General features: G+C 46.0%; 1 protein-coding gene across 1 annotated transcript in view; it reads left to right on the top strand.

Annotated features, from left to right (window-relative positions):
• The window catches only part of PEBP4 (phosphatidylethanolamine-binding protein 4), a 213,847-nt gene that overhangs the window by 17,163 nt on the left and 177,472 nt on the right, over positions 1-19,212 (top strand). The gene's annotated exons all lie outside the window — the stretch shown is intronic.

The following is a 19,212-nucleotide window of genomic DNA, read 5'->3' as shown; positions in this document are numbered from 1 at the left end:
TCGCTATACAAGGATTCTGTAACCCTGTCCATTTTTGCCAAGCCATTGGGCAGTTGCCCTGGGGCTAAGCTTTCCTTCTGAGAATTGTTCTTCCTTCACTGGGTGTTTCTAGCAAGGCTTCCAGGTGGATGGAGAACTGCCTACCTCTGCCTCTGGTTCTGGGTTCTCACCATTCATTTTCTTGTTTGTCTCTCCAATGAGAACATAAACTCCTTGAGGGCAGAGACCTCTGTATGCTTGGGAGACCAGCAAGAAAATAGGCAGATCCCATGCAGGGAGATGCGTGCCGTGATATGGAGCGAGTGCAGGAGGCTGGGGGCTTGGTCTCTTGCTAACAATGGGGTAAGCTGTACAGTTTTCAAAACACTTTCCCTATCATGATATCATGACAGTCCGTTTTATTTGTAGCATGTCCGTGCTGTCATTTCACACTCCTTATCTCCAATCAGTCCTGAGAGGTGGGTCAGGCGGGTGTTAATCCTTGTCTGTGATGAGAAACCCAAGGCCCTTAGAGATAAAGCCACTCTCCCAAGATCAGCAGGAGAGCGTAGCTGGGCTGGCTCTGAACCTGGCACCCATCGGCGTGCTGCCTCAGTACCTCATTTGAGCCTCATTACAGCCTGCCGGACATTAGTTTGCTCTAAAGTACAGATGTATTGTGTGGAGTGATGAGACTAGAGCCTGGATCCCCTGGCTCTAGCCCTTTCCCCAGCTACTCTAGCACTCTGGTCCCCAGTGTTTACTACATGATGACATTTGCTGGCCATTCACCACGTGGCCAGGCTCTGTGCTAAGCACTTTATGAACAGTATCACACTTAAGCCTTGCAGCCACCCAGCACAGAAGGCATGAATGCCCTCATTTCACAGATGAGGAAACTGAGGCACAGAAAAATTCCCACTGCTCATGAGCAATAAAGTCAGGATTTGAACCCAGGTCTGTGCAGCCTCCAAAGCTCCTGCCCCTAACCACTCCAGAGTACTGCTTCTCAGTGGGTAGAGAGCAACCTGCAGTACACCCCAAACGTCCTGAAGTGTTTCCAGGGACTACTCCAGGCCCAGGGAAGAAGCCAGCCACCTAAGTCGGTACAGAGAAGGGGAGTGGGTTGTGAGACTTCTCTGGTTCTGTCACCTCCCTTTACAAAAGGGCTAATGGTGGCCCAGCAACATCAAGTGATTGAGCCAAGGGAATGATGTGGGGGTATAGTGGTGTGCGCAGATCAGGGACCCTCATTTCTTTACTGCGGGTTAGGTCTGCACTGCTAACCTGAGACTGAGCGAGAAGAAGCCATTACACGTTTGAACTCCCAGGTGCTGGCAATGTGGAGGGTTTGTGCCATGGCCCAGTGTAGAGCCGCAGAGGGTGGGGTAGGCAGGAGGACCCTGGACCAACGTCTTAGGTGTGGCTCCTCAGGCCTCGCTGGCGGGTAGGCGGAGATCGCCCTCTATCTCCTGGGGCTGCAATGGAAAGAGCCGACACCAGGGGGAGATAGGTGACCGTCATCCGCCCCAGGAACCTGAGAGCTGGCTGAATGGCTGGGGCCACCGATGCAGGAAGGCATTGCAGAGGACAGGTCACCAAGGAGTGAAAAAATAGAGGATGCCTGATTTGGGTCGGGTGGGTTCACCTCTCTCTGCAACCCCTGCCCCGTCTCTCTTTGTCACTTGGTTGTGGAAATGCCCTTCTGCCATTAAAATGCAAATATCCCTGGGATGCAATGCTTTAAACCTCAGCCGCTAACTGGAAGTGCCTTCCAGGGTCAAGCCCCTAGTTAGCTGGGTGGGATGGTCATTTGCGAGAAAAGAAGGCACAGCACTGAGCGTGCCTCTCACACCTCTCCCTGGATTGAAAAGATTTTTTTTTTTTTCTTTTTTTTTTGAGACGGAGTCTTGCTCTGTCGCCCGGGCTGGAGTGCAGTGGCCAGATCTCAGCTCACTACAAGCTCTGCCTCCCGGGTTCACGCCATTCTCCTGCCTCAGCCTCCCCAGTAGCTGGGACTACAGGCACCCGCCACCTCGCCCGGCTAGTTTTTTGTATTTTTTAGTAGAGACGGGGTTTCACAGTGTTAGCCAGGATGGTCTCGATCTCCTGACCTCGTGATCCGCCCGTCTCCGCCTCCCAAAGTGCTGGGATTACAGGCTTGAGCCACCGCGCCTGGCCAAAAAGATTTTTAAAATTGCACTAACAGTCAGTCCCCTATTCACCTGCAGTTTCCCCTCCCCTCAGGCTTCCTGAGTACGAATACCTAGCAGGAACACAAATTGTTGTCTCTCAGTGCTGCCTTCCTTGGTCCATGGAATACTTGGAGCCCAAGGGGTGAGTTTGAGAAGTGCCAAGGCCCCTGGCTTTGCACAGACCTGAGTTTAAATCCTAGCGCTGTTGCTTGCAGCTTGTGACCTTGAGCAAGTTACTTCCTCACTCTGAGATTCATTTTCCTCACCTTAAAATGGGTGGAATATCCATTTCAGGGGTGAGAGCCAGTGGTCAATCCTCAGTCCTTATCTTTCTTGACCCATTAGCAGGATTTCACTGAGTGGGTCACTGCCTCCCCCTAGACAGGTTTTTTTTTTTTTCCCTTGGCCTCCATGACCCACACTCTCTGGACTGACTTTCACTCTTTCTGGCTCTCACTTCAGTGTCTCCTTTTCTCCTTTCTTGTTCCCAACTTCCTCTGCTGGGTGGTCTCATCCGATGTCATGACTTTAAATTTCACCCACATAACAATGATTTCCTGCTCACATGCATCTGGGATGTCTGATAAGTGCCTCAAATGAAACATGTCCAGCCCCAAACACCCAGTCATCACTCCCAACCCCAACCTGCCCCAACCTCCTCCATCTTCAGTCTTGCCCCATCTTGGTCAAGAGCAACTCCAATCTTCTAGCTGTGCAGGCTGGACATGTTGGAGTCATCAGTATCTCTCTCTTTTTTTTTTTTTTTTTTTTGAGACAGGGTCCCACTCTGTCACCCATGCAGGAGTGCAGTGGCACAATCTTGGCTCACTGGAACTTTCTTTCTCTCTCACCATGCAGCCAATGCACCAGGAAACTATATCCAGAGCTGACCACCTCTCTCATTCACTGTCAGCACCCTGGCCAGGGTCACCATCCTCCCGACCCGGGTCATTGCAACAGCCTCCTAACCCATCTCCCTGCCACCACCTCTGCCTGCCTCAACGCCCAGCATACTCTCAGCTAGGCAGTCAGAGTGAGCCTTTACATCTGCAGGTCAGATCAGCTCAGCCTCTGCTCAAAATCCTTCAATTCCTCCCCATTTCACAAGAGTAAGAGCCAAAGTGCTGACAGTGGCTTCCCAGACCTGATGTGAGCCAGCCCATCACCTCTTCACTTCTCCGACCTCACCTACTAACTGCTTATCACCTCCCTTGCTTACCTCGTTCCTTCCTTTCTCTTTCTCTTTTTCTCTCTTTTTTCTTTCTTTTGAGATGGAGTCTCATTCTTTCACCCAGGCTGGAGTGCAGTGGCACGATCTTGACTCACTGCAACTTCTGCCTCCCGGGTTCAAGCGATTCTTCTATCTCAACCTCCCAAGTAGCAGGAACTACAGGTGTGCACCACCACACCTGGCTAATTTTTGTATTTTTGGTAAAGACAGGATTTCGCCATGTTGGTCAGGCTGGTCTTGAACTCCTGGCCTCAAGTGATCTGCCCGCCTTGGCCTCCCAAAGTGCTGGGATTACAGGCATGAGCTGTTGTGCCCAGCCTCCTTTCTGTTTCTTGACTGCTTAGGGCATGCTCTATAGGGCCTTTGCACTAGGATAGTATCTGCCTGCCTCCCCTGGTCCCGCTCATAGCTTCATAACTCATGTCTTCCTCTCCTTCAAGTCTTTGCTTGAAGGTTACCTTCCATGGAGGCCTTCCAGATCCCCCAGCGTTGACAGCCCAGAGACCTCTTATCCCTCTTAACTTCTTTCCTTCGTGTTCACCTTCTAACTTTCACCACTTTCCTTTACCACCTTCTAACCTCTATATCATTTTTTCATTTTTTAAAAATATTTTTTGCTTGTTCATTTTATCTATTCTCACCCCCACCCCACAGCTAGAATGTAAGCTCCATGAGGGCAGGAATCTTTGTCTGGTTTATTCGCTGGTGCACAGCAAGCATTGGAACAGTCTCAGTCACATGGTAGGCACTTAGTAAATATTTGTCGAAAAAATGTTATTAGATGAAGATGACAAGAGATCATGTATATTAACCTGTCAATGCTAAACTCCAGAAGCATTCGGTAGACGAAGATGATGGTGGTGATGGTGATGGACAGTCGTCTCGGCCACCCGGGTGACTACTGCAGCCTTGCAACATGACAGTCGTGGCAAGGCAGTGGCCAGTGGATGCAGAACTCAAGACATAGGGTTTATTTATTTATTTAAGGATTTAAGGAGAGACAAAGGGGAGAGGGAGATTTGCAGGAAATACTTTATCCCTGGTTGAAGAGGAATAAATTACAAGGCTGGACACAGGGCTATGCGGATAGTAGATGCTCAGTAAACCTGTGGGGTGAATGCACAAATCCCTTGCAGAACTGACTTGGCAAACTTGCCAGGCAGCCTTGGTGAGAAGTTTGAAGGCTGAATTGAAATAGGGATGCGGGAAGGCACACTCTCCCGAGGCTGGACAGAGGAAGCAGCCCACAGTGTCCTCTGCCTGGGTGGTGTCCTGAGGTAACACCTTCTGTTCAGCATCACCCCCTCCCACCTGGTACTTGCTGTGTCTAGGGTCCCTGGAGAGTGAGGGTTGCGGGAAGCTGAAGTGAAGACCTGTATCTGTGGAGAGCCCAAGGTTCCTCCACCTCCATAGCATTTCTCCTAGATGAAAACCTGGTATTTGGGGATATGCAATGTCAGCAACTGCCTCAAACTCTTCATCTTGCAAATAGCGTGATGGTTAATTTCAGGTTTGGAATTGGATTCCTTGATTTCTAACGTGCTAAGAGTGAAGCAACTTGCCAGCTTTCCATACATCTGGCGCTCCCATCCTCCACCGCCCCCACCTCAGATGGGAAACAGGGCCACGTGAGGTGTACCTTTTTCAGTATGTAATCGTGGAACAGCTATTTCCTCCTCCTCGTTCATCTTTTCCATTCACCAGCAACATCCCAGGGCCTCGTGGAGAGGTGCCTGCCAGGCTGAGACCTGTGAGGTGGGAGCAGCAGGCAGGTCGGGTCCTGCGTCTCTTTGGCCACTGCCTCTGACCTGTCCAGGCGGGCTCCTACCTCTGGACCCTAGAGAAGTGAAGGCCAGTCCTTGCCTCTACCTGAAGCCTGTGTGGCTTAGAGCAGTGGACAGAAAACTAAACTCACACAGCCACAAAATAACTAGAACAACAACATTCAAGTAGATACATAGCTGATCTCAGGAGAGAAAAGGTCTGCCTAGGTATAAAATCAAAGGACAAAGTGATAAAAAGAAAGAGGGATGTGAATTACAACAACATTTGAAACTTCTGCACTTTAATTGCCATAAATAAAATGAAAACCCCATGACAAACTGAGAGAACATATGTGCCACAAATAAGCAAAGCATTATTATCTTTATGCATAAAGGGCTCTTATAAATTAGCAAGAAAAAGATGAATACCCTATTTTTTTTAAAAAAAATAAAAGGATGTTAATGGGTGATTATAGAAAGAAAAACCTTCATTAAAAATATGGGGGAAGTTCCATTCCATTTACAATGTAAAAAATGTGATTTTAGAAAATAGTATATAACTTTATTTAAAAATCAACTAAATGACCATTTGTGTTCTTTTCTTAAAAGAGTATACACTGCAGGCAAAAGTACAAATTGCTTCAACTTTTCTAGATGAATCTGATGATTCAATAATGCCTATCAAAGTCATTAGCATGTCCATTGTGTTTGAGCAGTAATTTTAGTTCTAGGAATTTATTCTAATCTGATTACTTAATCAGAGAAACACACAAAAATTTATGTAAAAGGATGTTCATTGTAGTGTTATTTAAAATAGCAGGAAAGAAAGGAAAATCGTCTTAAATGTCCAACAATAGATTGGTTAAATAAAATGTGCTCTATCCATATGAAAAAGTACCATATAGCCATTAAAAAGCATGTTCTCGAAGAATATTTAAGGCTATTGGAAAATCTCACAATATATTTTTAAGCGAATGAAGCCAAATGATAAAATAGTCATTTAACAATAGTTCCAATTTTCAAAAATTATATCTTTTATGCATGCAAAAATAAAAAACTAGGCGAATGGAGAATATATCAAAATGTTAACATTGGATCTCCTTGAGTGTTGAGACTAAGGGTGATTTTTATTTTCTCCTTTACACTTGTCTGTAATTTCCATATGTTCTCCAATGAATGTGTATTACTTTAATAAGAAGGAAAAAATGCTATGGGGGACGAGGGGGTGAATGCTAAGAGGAAAAGTCTTCAGCTACCCAAATGGTCTGAGTGCTGGTTGCTGTGGAAACTGTAACTTTGAATTGCCCAACTTTTTGTGAATTACTTTCCTGCCCTGCAGGGTAAATGCTGGTGCTGGATTCAGCATCATCAGGCGTGGGCACAGGTCTAGGGGTGATAAAAACTGAAGGACTCTGCCTCTAGCCAGGGTCCACGAGGAAGCCCCCTCAGCCTTATCCTGGCTCCTTCTCCTCTTCTGGGTACGGAGAGCGCCGGGGTCCCACAGCAGGTACTGAGCACAAGCTGTCCCGTGTGCAGATCAGCCAGGGAGCCGAGAAGCAGCCTGCTGCTTCTCTAAGTAAGGTTCCCCCAGCCTCCGTGGAGTATTTCATGTTTCTCATTAATCAACCTTGCCCCACTCTCAGCCTGGCATCTAAAAATAGGGTCTCAATCACAGTGTCAGGAGGCAGGGCAAGCAGCTTTAGTTTTCTTTTTGTGACGATGAACAAAGACAGGAACTCAACTGAGTCCAGGGGCAGCTCACTGAAGTTGGGCATCTAAGCAAAAGTCCCACTCCCAGCTGGAACCTTGACCATTGGCTCTGTTTTGCCTGCCTGCTCTTTGCCATGGGAGAGCAACGCCTGCCTTGAAGGAGGTCAAGGAGGAAGCCCTGGAAGCAGAGACGCTGGGTACCAGGTAACCCTGGCAGAATTGCAAGGGCACTTTCCTATGCCTATTCTGGGAGCATGGATATCTTGCTGCCATTTGCGAATGCTGCTCGGAGCTCTAGGGTGTAGAGAACGGGTTGATTTATAGATCGAGGCAGCTACAAGTTGGAATTTTAAAAAGCAATGTGTCCTTTGAGCAGGAGCCCGGGCTGGGGGCTTTGCAGGCTGTTGCTTTGTCCCAGGGACCAGATGGAACTTGTTTTTCTGCACACTTGGGGGTTTAACCCTTCACGCACTCCCTCCCCTGCAGCCCCATTCAGGAACTGCTGCCTCTGGGGGTGAGGAGACAGACTCCACGCATTTGAACCTCAGCTGTGTTTCTTAGAAATGCCACATCTTTCAATCCCCTGCCTTTGCCCAATTATTTTGTTTTATTTGGCACACACTGACGTGTGCCAGACACTGTTCTAAGTGCTTTAGAAATATTAGCTCATTTACTCTTCACAGTCATCATTATCCCCGTTTTATAGATGAGAAAACTGAGGCACACATAGGTTAAGCAACTTGCTCAAGGTCACACGGTTCGTGAGTGTTGAAGCCAGGATTTGAACACCAGCTGTCCGTTTCCCAGATTTAATCACAACATCATGGTTGGCTCTCAGATAACAGGTAAATGAGTCCTGCTCTCAACATTTCGGGGTTTCCAGGGTGATTCTTCTTGCTTAAGCTATGGGAGTAGAAGGCTATCAGAGCGAGATGGAATCCAAGTTTCAGGTTGCACCTGAAATACCACTGCCATCTTTTCAGGGCCATCAGGCTATTACAAGGCCCTCCTATTTATGAGGTCTCAGCAGTGTAATGAGAAAGGTCCAAGGTTCAGTGCTCACCTCCACCCCACTCCCCCACCCCTACAGCATGTGGGAACGCAAGGCTATACTGCAGGATCTGGGATCCCCGAGTTTGGAGCTTCTGTTCTCCTGGAAAAGTTCCTGATGTATCCAATGCATTTGCCCTCTAGTAGGGCTCCTGGGACCTGCCTTTTGACAAACTCCCTTGATTATTTATGTAGCAGAACCCTCAGGGTTCTTTGATCCTCTGTGACATGTTGGAAACGTAACTCGTCCTGGGCAGAAGCTGTTTCTGATCCTGGGGAAGTTTGCAGAGACCGGAGCTGGACAGAGACCAGAGCTGAGATCTCAGCATTCACCAGGCCTGGGGCTGATGACAGAGCTGAGGCTAGAGTCCAGGTGTTCAGGCCACCCAGACAGTGCAGGAGGGAGAGGTCTCCTGGGGAGAGGCTAACCAGGCATCAGATCCTACATGAAGCAACATGGGGCTTGTCATATCCTCACCAAGGTCTCATGGACACATGAGAGCACTCTATCTGCCTGACACCATAAGGCTACCAGGGCATCCGGGGAACTTGGTGTGGTCTATGATGGAAATGACATGGGGGTTGGAGTGAGGATGTAGGTTTTTTTAATTTACGTAGGTTGTTTTTTTTTGTTTTGTTTTGTTTTTTGAGATGGAGTTTCGCTCTTGTCGCCCAGGCTGGAGTGTGATGGTGAGTTCTCGGCTCACGGCAACCTCCACCTCCCAGGTACAAGCAATTCTCCTGCCTCAGCCTTCCAAGTAGCTGGGATTTCAGACATGTGCCACCATGCCTGGCTAATTTTTGTATTTTTTAGTAGAGATGGAGTTTCTCCATGTTGGTCAGGCTGGTCTCAAGCTCCTGACTTCAGGTGATCCACCTGCCTCAGCCTCCCAAAGTGCTGGGATTACAGGCGTGAGCCACCGCGTCCGGCTAAAATTTACATAGGTTTTTAAAATTAAAAATGGCAATGCAGTAATGCCACGCTTGAGAATGAGCTGTTCTTTCTAAGCTCATCTTCTGGATAGCTGACCCTGGCTCATTCATGTGCTCAGTCTTCTTATTTGAATCATTTGTAACGGCAGTCTTTCTAAAACAGGACACATGGCCATGGCTTCTTAAACAGAGTCTAGTGAACATGATTTAACCTTTGTTAAATGATGCAGTGTCATCATTGTAAACATCTGTCACAGAACAGTGCCCTCGCTAAGTACAAGTAATTCTTTTCAACAGTGGCCAGAGTTGTTGACTTGTATCCTCACTGGAGTTCTGTTGTTGTGCTCCGACACAGCCTGCAAAGCCCCCAGCCCGGGATCCTTTGAGCAGGTTTGGCCTTGCCCTGGAGAGGAGGTTGCCCTAGTTCTCAATCATCTATGACAGGGAATTAGAACTCTGGAGGTTGCCTTAGTCAAACTACACAGTGTGGAGAGTGGGTGGGCAGTATTAAAGATGACTTTAGGTGGACCAGGAGGGGCTACGTCCCTCCCCAGAGGTTAGAAGCTGAAGATCAACATGGCACACTCCCTGCAGGACCGACCCTAGGTAGTTCCAAGACAGCAGAGAGAGTCAACCTCACAACTGAATCCCCGAGGCCTAGGACTGTGCTGACACAAGACAGAGTCCCGATCCATCTTCATTGGTCATGTCTATAATAAGTCAATGGCGATTTTACACCAGATCATCTATTTCATGTCACTGTCTTCTCTTGCTTCCATCTTGCTGCCTGCAAGTCTTCAGTGAATACGTGTTGCCTCTGTCATTTCACCAGCCGCGCCACCCAATGTGAAGATTCTTTTTCTGGAGCCAGGCCTGCCCGCGGAATATAGGTTTTGTTTTATGTTCATAAGGAAGGCAGAACTTTTCTTAGATCATGCGCAGTGATATCTGTGAGGATCAAGGAAATGTGTAGGGCTATTTGCTTCTACACAAAACCACACCAAACTGCTAAAATTATTTTTAAGCACTTTATCATCCTCCTGTCATCTGTCACTTCTTGCTGCTGTCAAGGATGACTAGTGTCCTTATGGTCCTTCTGATGAACCTGAGAGCTATGTCAGAATTATGTCTAAACTAAGAGTAAATAGGCTTAGAATGAGGATGTGAGGCAGGTGCCTGAGTTGTAGCCTGTGAGCCCTGTGACACATATAAAATGGCTTCTGGTGTATTTTTCAGAGGTGGGGCCAGGAAATCAGCATAGGAGAGATCTGAGTTCAGATCTGAGTTCTGTATCCATCTAGCTTAAGTTTCTCAACCTCTTAGGCTTAGTTCTTTCATCTGTAAAAGTAAATAAGATAATATCTTTTTTTTTTTTTTTTTTTTTGAGACAGAGACAGAGTCTCCCACCGTTACCCAGGCTGGAGTACCGTGGCGTGATCTTGGCTCATTGCAACCTCCATCTCCTGGGCTCAAGTGATTCTGATGCCTCTGCCTCCCAAGTAGCTGGGATTACAGGTGCCCGCCACCATGCCTGCCTAATTTTTGTATTTTTAGTAGAGACAGGGTTTCACCATGTTGGCCGAGGTGGTCTTGAACCCCTGGCCTCAAGTGATCCACCCACCTCAGCCTCCCAAAGTGCTGGGATTACAGGTGTGAGCCACTATGCTAGGTTGAGATAATATCTTTGTAATGGGGTACCAAGAGGATCAAAGGAGAAAAAGTACTTGAAGGAACCAATTAGCATACATGGAGCTCTTTCTGTAGTAGGCGCTCACTAAAGTCGTCTCACACCCCTCCCCGACCCCTCCCCATTCTCAGCTGTGCTGTGGGATGCATGACCTCCTGATAAGTCATTCTTACCGTGCCTTATCATTTAGAGAGCCTGTTACGTTTCTGTTTTCGACCCCTTAGCTTTGTCTCATGGTAGTCCTGTGGGCTTGGTGCAGTAGGTCTCCTGCTCCTCAGTTTGCAGACAAGAAAGTTGAAGCATAGATAAGGCTCTTGCCCGAGGTCATGCAGGCAGGTGGTGATAGAGCCCAAACCACAAGCCAAGTCTCCTTGTTTTTGAGATTTCTCTGTGCTATGCTCCTCCCGTTGTCACTAACCTTGACCACGGGTGAGAAGGTTAACCTCTCCACGTTCTTGATCTCCTCATTCATAACATGGGCAAATTAAACATTCCTGGTCATCCCTGCTGTCCCAGGGTTCTTAGGTGGCTCAGGTGACATAATGCCCACAAAAGCTCTTTGAAAAATGAAAAGCAGTGCACTCATGAATTCTGCGATTTCTCTGCAATATTTTAATTCCCTTTCTAGCACTGAGCAGATGAGATGCCTTGCACCCTCTTCTCTCGTCTCCTCACCCTGGCTAGGGGAAAAGTAGCCAGTAGTCATAGCCACTTTGCTGAGATGAGAGGCACCACTGCCAGGTGCTGCTCAGCAGACACCATGGTAACGGGGTGAGTCGCAGGTTCCAGAAGCCCAGGATCAGGCTTGAGAAGCACGGTGCACCTAAAGAAACTCCCAGAACAGAATGCTAACAAACACACTTCTTTTTCCCCTGCAAAAGCAGGTTCCTTGTCATGTGTGGCTTTTCAGAATTAATGATTTTGAAGGCTCATCTCCCTCATGGAAGCTCTTTGGGACCCTCAGGGACACGAGAGCTATTCTCTCTGCCTTTCCATGGGCCAAGGCTCCTTTCGGGCCAAGGCTCCACAGATAGGAGCTGGCACTTGCCTGCAGAGCCTTGGGTTGGGAAAGGGGCAATGATGGCCAAATGCCCCCGGCAGCCCTTGGCTCCCTGAGTCTGTGTGCAGCCTGCATAGGGCAGCTTTTCTACCTCCAGAGAGCTGGGCTAGCAGGGCTATATTCTTTATGTATCCTCATCATTTAATCTTTCCAACAATGCTTTGAGGTAGGTACCGCTACTTCCCCCATTTTCCAGATGAGGAAGCAGGTGTGTGTAGCTTGCCCTGGGTCCTAGCTCTCGAACTTCAGAGGCTGTGAATGAACCACTGTGCTGTACTGCCTGTCTGGGACAATGGACTTTATTTAGCCAAGCCACACCTCCTTGGAGCTCTCCACAGCGGGGACTAGCAAAGGGATACTGAGACTCAGTTTCCTTGCCAGGCCTAGTTTACAGGATGGGGCCCGTCCCTCTCTGCCTTCCTGAACTTCTCCCTCCCAGGCAGTAAGGGGGCCTCCCCAGGGCCCAGCCCCTCCAAATTCACCCCTTTATTATCCCACAACCTGCCCAGCCCCTCAGCCTGGATTTCAACCACACATTTTCTGTTACAAGCAGTATCTCCTCTATGCCAGACCATCGAGAAGGACGTACTAACTCCAGAGGATAAAGAAAGGGACAAAGAGGAGCTAACAGCCAAGGGGCCACCTCTAGCTTTCACCTAGGGGTGCAGGGCATGAGGGGAACATTCCATCGGGCATGAATGTCTGTGGTTATCTTTCTAAACTTACTGCAAACCAGAGCTTGGAGCACTTTGATTGAGAACCTGCCACTGATGGCAGATTAGATTGAGCCACTGATGGCTGGCTGGGACGATTGAGTGACCATTTTCTGTCATGGTGTCTTAGCTTGGGCTTCCATAACAAAATACCATAGACTGGATGGCTTTTTTTGTTTGTTTGTTTGTTTGAAGTGGAGTCTCCCTCTGTCGCCCAGGCTGGAGTGCAGCGACGTGATCTAGGCTCACTGCAACCTCCGCCTTCCAGGTCCAAGCGATTCTCCCACCTCAGCCTTGCAACTAGCTGGGATTACAGGCATCCACCACCACGCCTGGCTAATTTTTGTATTTTTAGTTGAAACAGGGTTTCACCATGTTGGCCAAGCCAGTCTTAAACTCCTGGCCTCAGGTGATCCACTCGCCTCAGCTTCCCAAAGTGCTGGGATTACAGGCGTGAGCCACCACGCCAGGCCGACTGGCTGGCTTTAACAACAGATGTTTATTTTCTCACTCTTCTGGAAGCTGGAATTAGGAGATCAAGGTGCCAGAAGATTCAGTTTTTGATGAGGGCTCCCTCCATGGCTTGAAAACGGCTACCTTCTCACTGTGTCCTGACATGGTGGAGGTTGACAGTGAGCTCTCTGGGGTCTTTTCTTATAGGGGTAGTGATCCCATCATGAAGGCCCCACCCTCATGACCCAATCACCTCCAGAGGCTCCACCTCCAAATACCATCACACTGGGGGTTAGGGCTTCAACAGAGCATTCTGGGAGACACAGTTCATTTCATAGCACATGGGAAAGGCCGAGGGAAGAGCAAGTTTAGGAGATGAGTGCAAGAGCTCAGGGCCTCTGATCTGGACATGGTGAGTGTGTGAGTCCAGGGAGAAATGTTAAGTATTTTTTTAATGAGTTTGATGTTTAAAGGAAACATCTGGACTGGAGATAAAAATGGTTTTGAAACTCACCTCTCCAAGCCAGTTTACTCAACTATAAAATGGAATTAGTAATACCCATCTCATACGTTTGTTGTAAGGCTTGAATAAGGAAAGCAAAAATACTCAGTGGTGGTTTTACACATACTAAAACCAGAGAGCTAGGTCTTAAGAGTCAAATGGCAGAGATAAGCCTGAGTAAGGCTATGAAAGCGTTTGTTTTTGGTGCCTCAATACTCTAATAGTGTGTCCTTTCCCACAGCTCTCTTCCCCTTCGACAGGCAGTATCTTCATTCTCCTCTACTTCCCCTCCTCCATCCATATCTGTGCTTCTGAATACATCACATCCCGTTGCAGTGCAGTGACTGATAGCAGCTTACAATGTGATCTCTCCCCAGGGACTTGGCATGATAAGAGTCTGAACAGTCTTAAATTTAAAGAAGATGGAAGAGGAGGAGAAGAAAAGGGGCTGTATTTTCTCAATTAGCAGAAAAAGCAGGTTTTAACTCAATTTTGAACGTTTCTCCTATGCTTCAAAAAATCTTTCCCACATCTCAATGTCTACACTAAGCCATAGTATATTTGGATTATATATACACACACACACATACACATATATGTGTATATATATAACACACAAATATATATAGATAGGTACAGGTATATTATCCATTTTAGATTTAGCTATATATAATATCTAAATATGTTATATATAAAAATATCCAAATATACCATATATATTATATATATTAGAGATGAAGAGAGAGAGAAACTATCATGTACATCAATACACATTGAGAACTAGTGAGTTAAAGGAAAGAGACACTAATTGTGGATTTTAAGGCATCATATAACAGGTGGTGACATAGTTGAGGCACCTGACACCTTCAAAATTCTGCCTTATCTTAAGTTATCACCTTGCAATCTCTGTGTAATGCTGGTTCTACCAAGGACTGAATGAGGCATTGGGAGAGTTTGTGTCACTCCTGAGCCTCAGCTTGAACAATAATAAAGAGGCCAAGGACTGGTGGGGGAAATGAGAAATGAAATAGGTAACATGGTTCTCCAGGTACCCAGAACCAGAAAACGCTGAACCAGAAACACAAGATGTCAGGAAAGTGAGAGTAGGAGTGTGCCTGAGTGAGCCCCAAGAAACCCCTAGCAGGAGGGATGGGAGGAACCCCATCATTGGGATGAGAAGGGGAGATCAGAGAAGACTCCCCTTAGCCTGAGGATGGCCCTGAGCAAGCAGGTTGGAGCCTGGATAATATCCTCACTGAACACAGCAACCATTGGTTAAAGGAGCCATTGGAGTAAGAGTTGATAGGTCAGCAGGAGCAAAACTCAGTCATTCCTGATTAATTGGTATTACCCTGGCCTGTGTATTGCTCTAGTTCAGATCTTCATCAGATCATACTCCAGCTATGACAGTGATTGTCCAAGCTCCACTCCCTGTCTCTCCTCCCAGATTAGCACATCTTCTTCTGGGTTCCCACGTCATTCTAGGTTTCAGTGGCACTTATCTCCCTTGATGCCAGGATGTGGGATTTGGGAACATGTTTCATCTCTCCAACCACATTACCAGCAACTTTCAGGCAGCTGTCTGATGCCACACAGCAAATCTGCCCCAGGGCAGGGGGGGCACTAGGTAGGCAGTAACTGGGAGCACAGGCAGAGAGACTGGCATGAAGAAACCTGCCCATGGGAAGCAGAGCCAATACCACCTAGGCTGGGTTCAAGGATGGGTCTCATCCCCTTGGAGGTAATGTGTCTCCAAAAGCAGAACTTTCAACAAACTTGGAAAACTAGACAGGTTACTGAAACAGGAACTTAAGCTTCTCAGCAAATCAGACATAACAGATGTAAACTAGAAAAATCAGTGAACTTGAAGATAGAGCAACAGAAATTATCTAAAGAAACATAGAGAAAAGAAGGCTGGGGGACAAAACAGAGCACCCAAGAATTGTGGGACAACGTAAAATGGTCTAACATATGTATAGCTGGGATCTCATTAAGAAAAGAGAGCAGAGTAGAAGAACTATTTGAAGAGATAATGGCCAAGAACATCTTAAAGAAAGGCAACATACCACAGATCCAAGATACTCAGAGAACCTTAATCAGAATTTTTTAAAAAATCCGACCAGATATATCATGATCAAACTGCTAAAAACCAAAGATAAACTCTGAAGACAACCAAGGAAAGAAGAATGTTGGCATCCCCCTCACCAAAACATGTCTAAATGCTCATGAAGGAACTATGTTCTCGTGGGACAGAGTGAAGGAGGGCATGTGGGGAATACATGTGTAAGCCCATCCCAACATTATTATACCTCTCCAGGTATTAAGATTCCTTGCTTTATATCAAGGAATTTCTGTCACCTTAGCTTTATTTAGTATAGGATGCCATTGAGTTCAGGTTTCATTTCAGATAACCCACTGAGTGAACAGAACCATACCCAGATGATCCAGCCAGTACTTTGGATCCAGAATCCATATTGATCAATAAGGCCCAGTTGAAAATGATCTTCTTTCCTCTGTGATCAGCACCTTACTATGTATTTCTCAGATTTCTGCCAATAAATATTTAAAAACAAATGGCACCTACTTTGGTGTGGAAGTCCACTGTTTCAGAATCAGACTTTGTGCTTGTCTCCCTTGGCCGTGCTGAAATCTGATTCTAGAATAGGTCAGGAGCAGCCAGGCGTGGTAAATGTGGACATCAGGAAGAATCAGGATTCTCTTGCAAGACAGGACCTGGGGAGAAGTGGCAGCTTCTGCTGGAAAGGGAGGCTCAGCAGGGTCTAAGTCTCAGTTATCTGAATTCAGCATCCCAATTCACAGGGTTCCATCTTTCCCAGTCAAAACCCTCTCCCGTAAGAGACCTGATGAGGCTGTGAACTTAACTTAGGTTGTAATTCAACAACTTGCCGAGTCAGACTCCACTTCCGATTTCAGTTTTGTTGGCCCTGAAACTACAAACCGTGGGAGATTCTTTCAGGATAGTCATAACTGTTCTCTGCTCTTCTGATTGAGGCTTGAGACAAGAATTTTTACTTATTTTATTTTATTATTTTGTTTTATTTTATTCTGGAGACAGGGTCTCACTCTGTTGCCCAAGCTGGAGTGCAGTGGCATGATTATGGTTCACTGCAGGCTTGACCTCCTGGAATCAAGCAATCCTCCCACCTCAGCCTCCTGAGTAGCTGGGACTACAGGCACATGCCACTATGCTTTGCTTTCTTTTTTTTCTTTGTAGAGACGGGGTCTTGTCATGTTGCCTAGGCTGGTCTCGAACTCCTGGGCTGAAGCCATCCATCTGCCTTGGCTTCCCAAAGTGCTGGGATTATAGATGTGAGCCACTATGCCTGGCTGTGCCAAGAATTTAAACCTCAAGCTTCTAACTATTTTTATTTACTTTTCCCACTTCTGGCAGAAGAAGTCATCTTATTCCAACATCTTTATATTCATCATTCTGACATAATCATCTATCGTGCAACTCCACCAAACTCTTATCTTCAATAGGGACTTCGTTCTAGGTAATCACACTTGATAATCAAGATTATTTTGCTACTATATGCCACAGGCTGCCAGTGACACATTTGCTAATGGTAACCTGTGCTCTCATCTTCACTGGTTTTAAGCAATTTGGTTGTGATGTGTTTGGTGTAGTTTCCTCATGTCTCTTGTGCTTGGCATTTCTTTGGTTGGGCTTCTGGGATCTGTGGGTTTACAGTTTTCATCAAATTTAGATATTTTTCAGCCATTATTTCTTCTAATAATTTTCCAATATTCCCTAAAAGGGAATTTTAGGGACTCCGATTGCATGTATATTTGGCTACTTGAAGATGTCCCACAGCTCATTGATATGCTATTCTAGTGGGGTTTTTTTCAGTCTTTTTTCTCTGTGTGTTTTATTTTGAATAGTTTCTATTGCTGTGTCTTCAAATTCGCTAATATCTTATTCTGTATAGTTAACCTTCTGTTAAATCTCATCCAGTGTATTCTTCATCATAGACAATGAAATTGTTATCTCTTCAAATCTGAATTGGGTCTTTAAAAATATTTTCTATGTCTCTGGGAATATGTAAGCCTTCCCCTATCCTCTTGAACATACGCAATATAGTTATAATAACTGTTTTAATATGTTTGTGTATGAATTCTATTATCTGTATCATTTCCCAGTCTATTTCAATTGATTGTCTTTTGTCCTTGTTATGGTTTCTATTTTCCTGCTTCTTTACATGTCTAGTAATTTTTTTTAGGTGCCAGACATTGTGAACTTTTACTTCATTAGGTGTGAAATGTCATTATAATCTCATAAATATTTTTGAGCTGTGATCTGGCATGTGGTTAGGTTCATTGAAAGCAGTCTGATCCTTCTCAAGCTTGCTTGTAAACTTTGGTAAATAGGACACAAGCAGTCTTTTTCTAGGGGTGATTTTGCCCCACAGCTGAATACACTCCCTGCTGCCCCAGGAATTCTGAAGCTTTTTTACTGTGCCTGGTGAAAATACAAGTTTATTCTCAGCCTTGTGTGAGGCCTATAGACTTTACCCTCTGTTTCTTTCGGGAAATTATTTCCTTGGACTCAGGTTCCTCACATGCACATGCTGATCTGTACTCAACTGAAGACTCAAGGAGGACCTTCTGCAATTTCCACAGTTCTGTCCCTGCACAGCTGTCTCTACTCTGTGAATTGTGAGCACCTTAACCTCCTTTGACTTGAGATCTATCTCCTCAACTCAGGGTGACTGCTAGGTTCCCTGGGTTCCCTCTCTCTCTGTACTGCTGCCTAGAAACTCCATTAGGAAGTAAGTTGGGGTGATTATAAGATCTTCCTCATTTGTTTTCCCTCTTTTGCTGATTACTGCCCCACACTGCCTGAAGTTCAAAATCTGGAAACCATTGTTTCACATATTTTGTTCAGTGTTTTCGTTGTTTCGGGTGGTAGAGTGAATCTGGTTCCTGATGTTCTATCTTGGCTGGAACCAGAAGATCTTTACCTGTCTTCAAACCCAACCAGACAGAAAACCAACCCCAAACATGAGGCTCTGTAGCCTACAACCTCTTCTAGTTCCAAAACATGATGTCAGTCCATGTTTACTTGGAGAAAATGGAAACGATACTCTAGCTTTTTTTAAGCAGAAAACTAGTTAATATAGAAAATTGTTAGATGGGCTGAGAAGTGCGCTGTAGCTTAGGCCTCCAGGAATTATTCCACCAGGAATGAAGTCAACAAACTCGCCTACCAGAGGTATGCATGGTGCTTTAGTTTTGCAAGATGAAAAGCATTATGGAGATGGATGGTGGTGACGTCACACAACAGTGTGAGTGGACTTCGCACTACTGAATTATACACTTAAAAACAGTTAAGATGGTAGATTTTAAATTACGTATATTATGCCATGATTTTTAAAACAATTCATACATGTCATTTAAAAATAATTTAGAAAAGATATTACTTAGAAAACTATTCAGATATTTTAGCATTAAATAGGCTGACTACTGAAGTTTTATTTCTCACAACTTGGCTCAATGAAGTGTGACTCTTAGTCCCTCTACTTCCTCCTTCCCTGGTTTCTTAAGCTGAGAAGGAGGCTGTGGCCCATGGTGGGAGGATGATGAGGAAGGGTCAGAAGACCCGGGTTATAATCCCAGCTCCATTCCTCCTCTGCTGTCTGAGGCGGGCCCACCTAAGTGGGTTTCACTAAGGGCTTAAGCTATCTCTCTGAGACTTCTCCATAAATAAATGGAACATTTGCCCACAGGACCCTGAATGTTGCATCAGAAGCTTCCCGTTGTGTGCTAGAGACAGTACTATGCCTAACTGTATTGTCATCCCCACACCCAGACTCCTCCTTCCCCCAGACAGATTTACCTTCTGGGTGGGATGAATCACACCAGCCCAAGAGGCCAAAATTAGCACTTTTTGGATTTGTTACTTGGGTTTCACTGGA

This window comes from Colobus angolensis, unplaced genomic scaffold (assembly GCF_000951035.1).
Source record: "Colobus angolensis palliatus isolate OR3802 unplaced genomic scaffold, Cang.pa_1.0 Scaffold184, whole genome shotgun sequence".
NCBI lineage: Eukaryota > Metazoa > Chordata > Mammalia > Primates > Cercopithecidae > Colobus > Colobus angolensis.
Note: the sequence above shows the minus strand (reverse complement) of the source record. Positions and strands in the feature narration are given on the sequence as shown.